Genomic DNA, 11,272 nt, shown 5'->3' with positions numbered 1-11,272 from the left:
CAATTCTCAATTTCCTGTGAATAACTACTGAATCGAGCTATCATGATGCAATTAAGAAAAAAGTCCCAAGCAGTTCAAAATATGGAAATCATTATGATACATACTATACAATCCCAAGATTTTTTTTGTAAAACACTAGGATCTTGTGAGCAGCCTACTTCTGCCTTCTGAATAATTGTAATCTATAATTAAGTTCCTGTGAAATATATGGAATATTGCTTCATTGTTTACCTGTCTTACTTCCTCTGATTTCAGCATATCTTCATCGCTATGCTTATTCTTGTGATCATATTTTCTTGTAATGACATATTCAAATCTTAGTCATACCACATACCTTACATTCTGAATTCTTTATTCTATGAAAAATAAAAGGGTAGTTAAAAGGATGCTTTCTGGAAATGTTAAATACTTTGCAGAAATCATGCATTGTTTGTTTCTGGTATTTCCTTATTGTACGTTTTTAACTAAATGAAAAGTTAAGTATTATTTAATTACTTACAACTTAAGCTTTTTACTGTCAGTCATAAGTAGGGTTTAAACCTGAATAACAGAGAGATATCAGACTATTTTAAGAGCTATTTATTACTGAACAAAATTAAAACATCTATGGAGAAGCTGTAACTCTAGCTTTATATTCTCACAAAATTCCCAGAGGAAAAATTATATCAGGTTTTATGGTTTCACTGAAATTCAGAGGGGTGAAAAGATGTAAACTGGAAAAGTACAAACTGGATAAAAACATATCTCATTGTTACTGTTCTAAATCAGAAAAAAATGTTTTATTTATGGCAATGAAGTTATTCTGGGGTGTGATGAGAATTTGAATGTTTAAGACCAACCATTCAAACAGAAGCTTGGAAAAAAAAAAAAGAGACATATGTTCATAAGGAAAGAGGATCCTGTAATTGTTAGTAGAGACTGGTGACATCTGAAAGTGGATAAGCAAAACTGACACACAAAGGTGCATGATCAGAGCCAGTCCAGAGCATCTGGGAAAGATCATAGTGTGTTAAACTCGTATCTAAAGGAGGAAATGATAACGAGGAGGAGCCTCAATACAGACTACAATTCTGTGTGCCAGTTTTTATAAAGAAATGCCATTTTTGAGAACATACACTTGAGGTTTCTTTTTTTGCGAGCTGTGCTCTCTCAAATCTGTCTTCTGCTGTTGTGCTGTACCAGTCATCTTCCTGGAACTTTTCTGTATTTTGAGAGATGTTTGTATATTTGCAACGTAAGTGTGAAAATATGACTTGGATTCAGGGTCTACTTTTCCACAGAGATGAGTATAGATGTATACTTGTATCATAATCATATGCATGCAAAGTCCAGAGGTTTGGGATGGGTTAAAAAGAAAAAGGGATGCTCAGACAACATTTACATTGAAAGAGTCCTCACAAAAATCCGATAACTGCTGATGGACCGAGCTACTGGGTAGAATTGAGACAAAAATTGAAAGCATGCACAATTTGCCTTTTTTTATTTATGTATTTATTTTTAATTGCACTATACAGAAAACTAATTATAATGACTCTACACACTTTTTTCACAGTACAAAAGTAGACTAGGATATTTATAGATCTAGAATAAGCGCCTCCCTTATTTACTTTGATCCATTTAACTAATTGTATTCCCCTGCTTAGAATTAACATTTTACATTAGTTATCTTTCAGGTAACAGAAATACGGAATTCAAAGATGTAAATATTTGATAACTCATTCAAATCTATTCCTCTATAAAGGCAAAATATAGCCTCCTCTGTGATGCATCGGATTTTAAACTGATGCTACTTTGGAAACTCTGGACTAGGTTCCAAAGTTGATGTACTAACAGCATTCATATTGACAACTATTTATACTTGATGCTGATGCTAAACACGTTGGTTTTCTTGTTAGCAGAAACATGAGCATGTTTGTATTTACTCACATATAAAATAACCCTGAATATAAGACAGCCCCACAATAATTAGGTTCTGTATATGAAAGATGTATACATTTGTTATAATTTTCCAGGTATAGAATCTAATTATTGGAGGTTTGCCTTGAATTTTATTCTCCCCCTGTGGTTTCATCAGGGAAAATAAATCTGGGTAAGGGGGAGTCCTCTGCCCCTCCAACTTCTATCCCCTGCAGGCCTTTTACCCTCAACCACCTTACTGTCAGACTCTGCACTCCCTGAGCAGATGGAAATGAGGGGCAAATTTTAAAACACTGCTTTTGAAATAAATATGCCTATAATAATTTGCATACAGGTAGGGACCTATCAAAATTGTGATTGTCTGATTTCTGCAAAAACTGTGATTTCAGGCGGGCTCTTTGAAAAAGCATGGGCTCCTCAGAAAAGCATGGGTTCACGGCACAAAAAAAAATGAAAAAGGCAAGCGGAGAAAAGCACAATGGAAACCCTGCAATCTTGAAGCATGGCAGGGAAGAAGGAAAGGGAATGCCTCTCCTCCCCCCCCATATGCAACAGGCTGAGCAGGGCAACAGGGATTCTGGGTGAATGTTTGGGGTCCCATTTAGTGAAGTTTGCCAGATGTTTAAGACTGGTGAAGAAACAGGAATCATTAGAAATTGGAAAGGAAGGCATAGCTCAGCTGTGGGAGTAAAGAGAAAGTTGAAATATATTCAGTGTAGTGGCTCACCATGACTTGAAAAACAGTTGGTGCTGAGGTGGCGCTGAGTGAAATGTGTACTACTGTATATCTTATTCAGATGGACTCAACCAGGGAATATTGTTTGTGGCCCAGACATTTTTACTTACCCAGCAGTGAGATACCTTTCTTTTTTGACCTTGAATGACTTGGTGTAGCTAAAGGGTGAAGGCCTGTCCTTTGCACTGCTGGCAGGCTGACTCCTGTGATGGTTTACAAATGTATCCAAATGTAAGGATCTCAGCTACACAATTTATGGTGATAGGGGATTGCTCTTGGGATTTTCCTTTAGCTTACCCCTTCAGCCTTTTGACTAAGGGAAAGTGAGACTGGGAGGATCTGAACTCCAGGTCTTGGGGCTTGCATGTGGGATACCTGCCATGGATTTGGAAGTATCTGAAGCCCCAGGCTGAAGAGTCTGGGAGGTAGGATACTTGCTAGTGATAGTTCTACAGAAATATGGATGGTTGAGCTCTGTTCAGTTGATAGAATTTGAACCTGATTTGGCTGAGACAACATTTAAAAAATAAATAAATAAAAGGCAAAAAAAAATGTGGTAGGCTCTCATCAGTGTTTGCCTCATATGGGCCATGTGTTTTATAGTCATGCTCAATATTAGCTGTATTTAATCAACTTCATAGTTGGTTTCCATTACTGAGCACATGCTACTTTTGGCAGTAGTTTAATGATAGTCAGAGTATTTAATGAGGTTTTGTTGTATGTGAATGTAAGACAAGGAGCGCTTTTCTCCTTGCTGATTGGGGAAAAACTTAATCGTGTATTTAAGTAAATACGGTAATTTCCCTAATACACGAGTCTTGTGTTACGCTCCCCTTGTAGGCTATCCTCAGAGGTCTGCTAGCTATGCTTATTCCCCTGAGGATATTTTAGAACAACTGAATGCTCTCAGAACTAATCTTGGGTTTTGTGCCACTTTTGGTATAAGTTCTATCTCATAGGCTTAGCTACCTATCTTGCCTCTCCATCTGTTGGCCGCTTTTTCAGTTCTGTAGACTGGGAGGCGAAGGATGTAAAGAGCACAGAATTTAGTGTCACTCTCAATTCAGATTAAGCGTGCTTTAGGTACAAAGGCTGACTAACATTGCAGACAAGAGTGGGTAAAGCCAAAACCTGTAGATCAGGAGAGCAATTAATCAGTTACTTGGCAAGAGGGAAACTATATAGATTTTTATAGTAAAAAAGATTACTTTTTCTCCCACCACTGAGGCAGGAGTTTCAGGGACAAAATCTGACAGGTGTGGGACACCCCCAGATTCAGTCTGACTAACTTCCTTTCTGATATGAATTGAACTAATTAAATCAGCTGATCAAAAACATGCCACTAACTTGACACAGCATTATAGTCTGCTGCTGACAAAGGCTGTCTCAGTACTCTTTGGCTGGCTGGCATGCTTCTCAAATAACTTATAGACCCCCAACTCTCATTGCATTCATTCCCGCAGTTCATCTGCACCCCACAGGCTAGGGGACAAGGAACTGGAGACTGAGCTTTGGCTGATGTGCATGTGTTGTGCAAGACCTTGCATGGGCACTTGGGCAGCTGGTTGGATGACAGTTAGAGAGAGAGAGAGAGAGAGAGAATGCCTCTTTAATCAGATCATATTCAATTGAAGTAATTTATTGTCATCTTGATTTTAAAACCTATAGTCATTTGAAAATTCAAGGTATACTATAGGTGCTTAATGAAATCTTGATGGGTCCTGGCAAGCAACTGTTCTTTTCTAATCTTTCCACTCTCTTTACCAGGTTGTTCTGGCAAAACAATTGTTTTGTGTGTTATATGGAGATCAGTTTTGACAGTGCTATGTTAGTGCAGGTCTCAGGACAGATAGCAGCAAAAACGAAAAAAAATGTTTCATAGGAAAAGTTACCTCATAGCAGAGACCTACATAGTAAGGACTATAGTGAGATTTATGTACTGAGAAATCAAGTAATCACTGATGTTTCATGCAAGTGTCTCCAAAGCTTGGATTTAACTGGATCATATCAACTGAGGGAGAAGAAACAGATGTATCTCCAGAACTAGGGGGGTGGGGAATAGGGCAGGAGTACAGTACAGGAAGAAATTATGTGTGATGCATATAGCATCTGATTTCAATATGATGACTTTTTTTTACCCCCTTTGAAAATGTATCTGGAGCATGCTGTTTGTTTTAATGTCTGTTTATTACTTGATTATTAAATTAAACATGACCTCTCTGTTCCTATTGACTCAGAAAAATTCTGCTTTTCTATCACTATAAATGGCACAGTCCAGTAGATTTACAATCCGTTTATTCAGATAATTCTTATTATTGTCAAAAGCTATTCCAATAGGTCCAGTGCCTTACAATAGCCTGGTGCCTATGTTGCAAGTTAGCTGAAGAGTTTTGAGATTGTATCTTGGAGTGAGGGAAAGCAATAACAATCTCCTTACTCTCACCTCTCTCTATTTCTCCCTTGGTATTTTGGTTGCCAATTTTAATTCCTTGGAAAGCATTGCAGTCTTTGAAGTCAGAAGAAGAATATATCCTTCCACATGATCAATAGGCATTTGGCCATCAACTCTCCACAACACTATTTTTTAAAATAATTACAAAAGTTTCCAAAGAGAGAGAAATGAATTTCCAAATGGCAAGACATTCATCAGGGGAGACTAAGATGAGATTAATTGAAATAAAATCCATATCAGAACTGCACAGTAAAATGCTTAGTCTCACACTTGTACGTCCTAACACATAGAAATTTTTGTTGTAACACTATGTGGGCCAAGCAAAGGCACCCCATTTGTCTAATCCCATTGTCATTTTCATCCTAATCCTGCCTCCCCCACTCAGGTTATTGATGGTAGAACAGGCTGCTTCAATGTTTCAGTTTCCAGCTGTAATCCTGCAATGCCAGGTTCATGGGACTTAATGCAGGCTGAAGCTGTGAAGTTTGTGCACACGCTCAAATAGCAACCCCTGCTTTTGAAGCAGAACTACTTTGTCTAAGTGAGGGCTCAAGATGTGCATGCATAACCTAAATAAGCAGGTCTTCTGCAAAGGAGGTTCATAAGTATCGGGGAAAATTTTGTCCCCTCTCAAGGGAACAAGATTTTAATAATCAAGAAGAAATTAAAATTAAAGGATAAATCCAAACTAGAAAAAAGGAATGGGGAAAGCAAAGAGAGTATCCCATAAAAAAAACAAATTGCTGCCTTGGATGGGGACTAGAGAAAAGCAACTGAACAGAGAACTGGACCTGGAGCTCGGGCTGATGAACAAGTCATAAGAGAAAATCTGGAAATGTTGTCACAGGGACTGAGTCTGGAGCTGGCCAAATGGGGAATGTGTTCTTTATTTTTTATTTCAGATTACCATACTTGTTAGTTACCTGGTAAAAGCATATGGTGGCATAACAAAATGGAGGGAGGCAACCAAGCCACCCGCTCCAGGTGCCAACTTAGGAGGGAGGACAAAAATAACAGCTGCTGTGCTTCTAGGTCACTGTATTGCTGGCTGCAGCCTTTACCCTGTGTGCCACAGCTGCCCTGGGTATAGGACTATGCAGTTACTCCTCTGCAAATATGCTTAGTACTATGGCCCTAACAAATTCTAAACATTAGCATAAAATAGTCTTTCTAAGCTAGATACAAAATTATTGAGTTCAGTGTAGGGGAAAGTGCACATGCAACAAAACAACAGAGGAAGAAGTAGCAGCTTATTTGAATGTATGCAGGGCTGTATGTACTCATTCCTACTTAATATATTCCTCTTGCTTTTTAAAAGTGGATCTATTAGAATGAATATGGGAACAATCTTTTAGTTCTAGTTCCTCAGAGTTATTCTGTACCATTCCTTTGAGTTAGTGCAGTCTGAAGGTGCACATGGTAAAATGCAACAATTAAACTTTTTTAATATGAGAATGATTTGGTGAAAATAAGATGGACTAAATGGGGAGCAGATTACTATATAATGGCCATGTCCATAGGTGACTGATAGGGGGTGCACATGCCCCCCTGATGGCCAACACTGATGCTGCGGGTAGGGCTGGTGCCCCCCCTGACAAGGCCACCACCATCGGCAGTTTCTGCGAGTGCCCCCCGAGATTCAGGAGGCACCAGTCACTCAGAACCACATCTGCTCATCACCCTACATTGCTGCAGCAACATGCTGTATTGTTGTATGATGCACTATGGCAACGTAGCAATCACGTGAGTCTACATGTGAATAGCAGCTGCTTCACCATAGTAGCATGCTCCCCCATTTTACTGCAGTGGTGCACTGAAGTAACGGCGAAAATTAATGTGCTCTGCACTCATAGTGTTGTACAGACAGTTACTGTGCTGCGCTTTAGTTCTTCTAAAAGGAAGTACTAAAGCACGGTGCAGTAACAACGTTGCCATAGGGTGACGTGTAGATGCACTCAGTGAGTAAGATATCTGGAAACGATTTTCAAAATTAAACTCTTTTTTAAAGAGTAAGCTGTAAAAATAAGTGATGAACTAAAATAAGAACTATCCTGACACTGCCTAAAATCTGTAAGAAGTCTGGATAATTTGGACAGAAATCTATCTATCTGGAAATTTTAAGTTAGTCTTCACTTATTACTGTACCAATCCTGCAGCCAAATCTCTACATAATCTCATGAAGTCAGTGTGCTCTGCAGGAGCAGAAAAGTCTTCCCTGGCACATAGGCCTCAATGAAAGGCAAACACCCTAAGGTTTAATCATTTGAATGATCATTTATTTTCCTTGTGTGTGGAAATCATATTAGAAATCTCATGAAATGTAGGAGTTTTCTGGTTCTGTTTCAGATTAGGGCAGGAAAACTACAAAAGCAGCATTTTCCCTCCTAGTTCGGTACATCAAATTCTGGTCTGAGCTGAGCACAGAATACGCAAGTGCTCAAAGATGTTTTGTTCCAAAGTTAAATGAACAATTCAAACTTTTAAAAAATGCTTTGGGAGAAGATTTCAACTGGTTCACTTTAATCAAGGATGCTTTACCAGATCTGGCTTTAGATCCTGATTATACCATAACTGGGCAAGTCTATATGCACATTAAGGTGCTTTTTCTAATGTGCATTAAATTTACTACCTCCAATGTGAGGTACTAAAGAAATGCGCATGAGGCTGCCTTAATGAACTGTACTGAATGCACACAGTTTTTAAGGGATGCTTAATGCGCACTAGCCTATTTTATTGTGCATTAGTGTAATTGCATTTTTTTTTACATAATACTTTAACACACAGTAAAATAGGCAACTGAGCATTAAAGTGCACATGTAGATGTGCCTATTCTGTGCATTGAACTCCCGTTGAAACTATCGGGAATTTGGTGATTAGTTAGATATTTGGGTTGGATATTTGGATTTCAATTGGTAATGTTAGCACCAATCTTCAATGTAAGGACTTGTGCACCAAGGAAATAAAAACTGGAAGGGCAAAAATCAATGTAAGGACTTGTGTACCAGGGAAATAAAAACTGGAAGGACAAAAATAAAAATTAAGTTATAGGGGCAAAAACTTTCATGTCACTGCGCGCATTCATTGCTGCCCAACCCCACAGAGCAAATAAAGTCAGTTCCAACCAAAAGCTCACTCAATCTTTGTTTTTATTTGTGTGAGAGAAATTTTCATCCAAAGGCCAGTCAATAAGGCAAATGCTGCCATCTAGAGAAAGATGGTGTGATGCTGCAGAATTTATTTAGTGATATCACTTTTGTTTTCCAGGCAGTCTCAGGAGAAAGCTGATCAAGAATCCTTAGAATGAACTGCAGCCTCAGGGATGCAACCCCTTGGAATGCCTCTCTGTTATCTGTTTACTCTGAACAGCCAGGTAATTACAACCGTATTTCAGCACAATGGGGAGACAACCTGATAAAAGGATTTTGTGTATACATGTGAGAGAGACTGACTTTCTCTAAGCATGTCAAATCATTTAATGATTGCAGGGTTGTGGGGGGGGGGTCTTTTTTTCTTTTTTTCCAAGAAAAGCTTTTACTCTAATTTGTTTAAAGGACGAAATGCAAAAGCAGTTTGTGTTATTTGCTGTCTATTGTTCATCTGCCTTTTTTTTTTCATGGTACAAAGCCTCTCTGTTTACTCTCCAACTAGTTTTGAAAGAATTGGGATTGCAAAATTCAAACAGAAAGACAAGCCCAAAGAAAGCACTGAAAATACCTGAAAGACAAGAAAGAAAAGCAGGGATTTACCTTGTCTCAATATATTATGTGTGCAGATACATAAACATCCCAGCATGTTCAAAGACAGCCACACATGTTAAGCCTGAAAGGCAAAAGCAGTTCTCTTAGATACCTTCAAAACTGTGTTTGCAGTAGCAGCTTTTTGACCACAAGTAGGATGACTCATTACTGAATTTCATAGAGTTCATCACTTAAGCCCAGATCCTGCAAATAGTTCTATGCATGCTTAACTCTCTTCATGTGAGGTTGTCCCACTTACTTCCCTGAAGCTAGTCAGCTAGTAACTTTGAGTTACCTCTATAAATAAAAGTTTGGAGTTTGTTTTGAATCTGATTGAGTAAATGAATAAAGGCAATTAAGATAAATATAAGAAAAAAACAGGGACAAGTTTACACCAATGTGCTTTCTCCTCTATTTTAGATCCATATTTTAAAACAGTTGGACTCTCCATCCTTGGAGGTTTTTAAGACCCAGGCAGACAAAGCCTTGCCTGGGATGATCGAGTTGGGCATGGTCCTGCTTTGAGCAGGTGGTTGGACTACATGACCTCCTGAGGTCCCTTCCAACCCTAATTTTCTATGATTTGTTTATATTTCAGCATCACTTACAATATATCACAATACACCAAAAATTGCTCTTTAGTATAAAAATAGCCAAGTTTTTCTGACAGGACAAATTTTGAGCTAGATATTTCCTGGCCTGTATTAAGGTAAAACAGCGTGTGGGGAAAGAATATGGTTGATTTCTACCTTATCCCCTTGAACTATTCACATAAAGACAGGAAAGAACTGCAGTCTCTAGGGCTTTAAACAGATGATGCCCAGTCAAGTGGATCAGCTGTGCCTGGATGTGTCCCAGCACAGCCAATCCACTTCATAGGGTTGAAATAGATGTGGCCTGTTGTTCCACAGGATCCAGTCCTGGTTGCTCCCAGGTGGGTCCTGGGCCCACTCCTGTGGGAAAACACTCAGTCCCACCCTTTTCCCCCATACATTGGGGGGATCCCAGATTTCCCCACTAGCAGAGGAGTGGCTATGGCATCCCCCGGTACTCTTCAGCTAGCAGGAAAAGTATGGATTTCCTCATTTATGGAGACATGCACCTGGTGTCCCAAACTCACTCCACCAGCTCCAGGACTGCACTGAAGTGTCAGCATGTGCCCAGGGAACCCAGGCAGGCACTCCCACATGTCCAGGGGCTTCATACTGAGCCCCAAAGAAATGGGTATTTGCAGGCCATGCAGGATTGGGCCCCTGAAGCCCTGGGAGTGCCTGGCCAGGGCAGCTGCAAAGCACAGGCAGCTCCACACTGCCCACATTTTCCCATTTTAAAGTTATCAGACATCAGCCATAAAATAGCAATATGAATTCATACCACGTATGTTGTAGCCCCACATTCTGGGCATTTGTGGCATGACCAGAGCACGTTTGCTTGGCCATAAAAATGTCTAGTTCAGGAGATTAAAGAGGTTGCTCCCAATTGCTGTCCTTTGAGTGGTGAAGGGCAGAGTATAAACCAGCAATGTCTTTGCCCCACATTTCGTATGCGAGGAAATAATACTGCCTCTCTCAAAAAGATGTAATTACCTTGTGCTTACACCTGTAGACTGCAATGCTGCTGAAGGCCATCTGGGAAAAAAAAATAAAACATGAAATATTTTGTAAAAGAGGCCTCTTCTACCTCTTTCTAGGCAAAGATAGAACAAATAGTTCTACTGTATATACCAGTGGTTCTCAACATTTTCAGACTCAAGGCACCCCTTGGAAAATGCTAGCTCTTCGTTTTCACCTTTTTTTTTTTCTTTTTTTTTTTGTCTACAGAAAAATAGATGCCCTGGTTGAGAATCACTAGTATAGACAGTAAAACATTTCACTTTTGGCCAGTGCCTCATTCTTGCCTTAGAAAGCTGAATCTAAAAAAATAGCTAAATTAGACTTGCTGTTCTTTTAAGAAGAATGTTAATCCCCAGACTTAGTATTTTAAAGCAGAAGATGTGAGTGTTTGCAGATATTTTTGTGTTCATCACAAAGAAACATCAAGTCTTACTTCATAACACAAGGACCCTGACTCTATCTCTTTAATAACACAATGAAGACAATATTTTGTTTAATATATTTGTCCTCTAGCTGCCTTGGAGGATTAGAGAAATGAAAGGTGGATTTTGCAGTGATGCAAGAGTAAGTTTTGAAGCTAAAGTTCTGTATGGCATAACAAGTGTTGCAGATTCTTGAAAATGAGGGGTAGTGTGTGAATTTTTGCCCCCAAAAAATTGAACTTTTCAGGAGGAGAATAACAAATTCCCACAAGTCTCTGCAACTCTCTACCAGAAGGCACTGTGCACAAAAACGTGTACCCTTTTTGAATGCTGCGGTGATCCAAATAGAATACCTGCATTCTATGCAAGGGATATTTCTGCTCCCCTTTTGATGT

At 39.2% G+C, this 11,272-nt stretch overlaps 1 long non-coding RNA gene across 1 annotated transcript; it reads right to left on the bottom strand.

The window, feature by feature from the left end:
- Positions 1-316: 316 nt before the first annotated feature.
- Positions 317-10,472, bottom strand: LOC149870691 (uncharacterized). Its single transcript, XR_016440637.1, has 3 exons — positions 10,429-10,472; positions 8,852-8,924; positions 317-356 (listed from the first exon to the last, which is right to left on the bottom strand). It is a non-coding gene; the product is annotated as an uncharacterized LOC149870691 (long non-coding RNA).
- Between the last annotated feature and the right edge of the window lie 800 nt (positions 10,473-11,272).

This window comes from Crocodylus siamensis, chromosome 2 (assembly GCF_052110815.1).
Source record: "Crocodylus siamensis isolate JL-2025a chromosome 2, ASM5211081v1, whole genome shotgun sequence".
NCBI classification, from domain to species: Eukaryota; Metazoa; Chordata; order Crocodylia; family Crocodylidae; genus Crocodylus; species Crocodylus siamensis.
The sequence above is the reverse complement of the archived record's forward strand: the minus strand, read 5'-3'. Positions and strand labels throughout refer to the sequence as shown.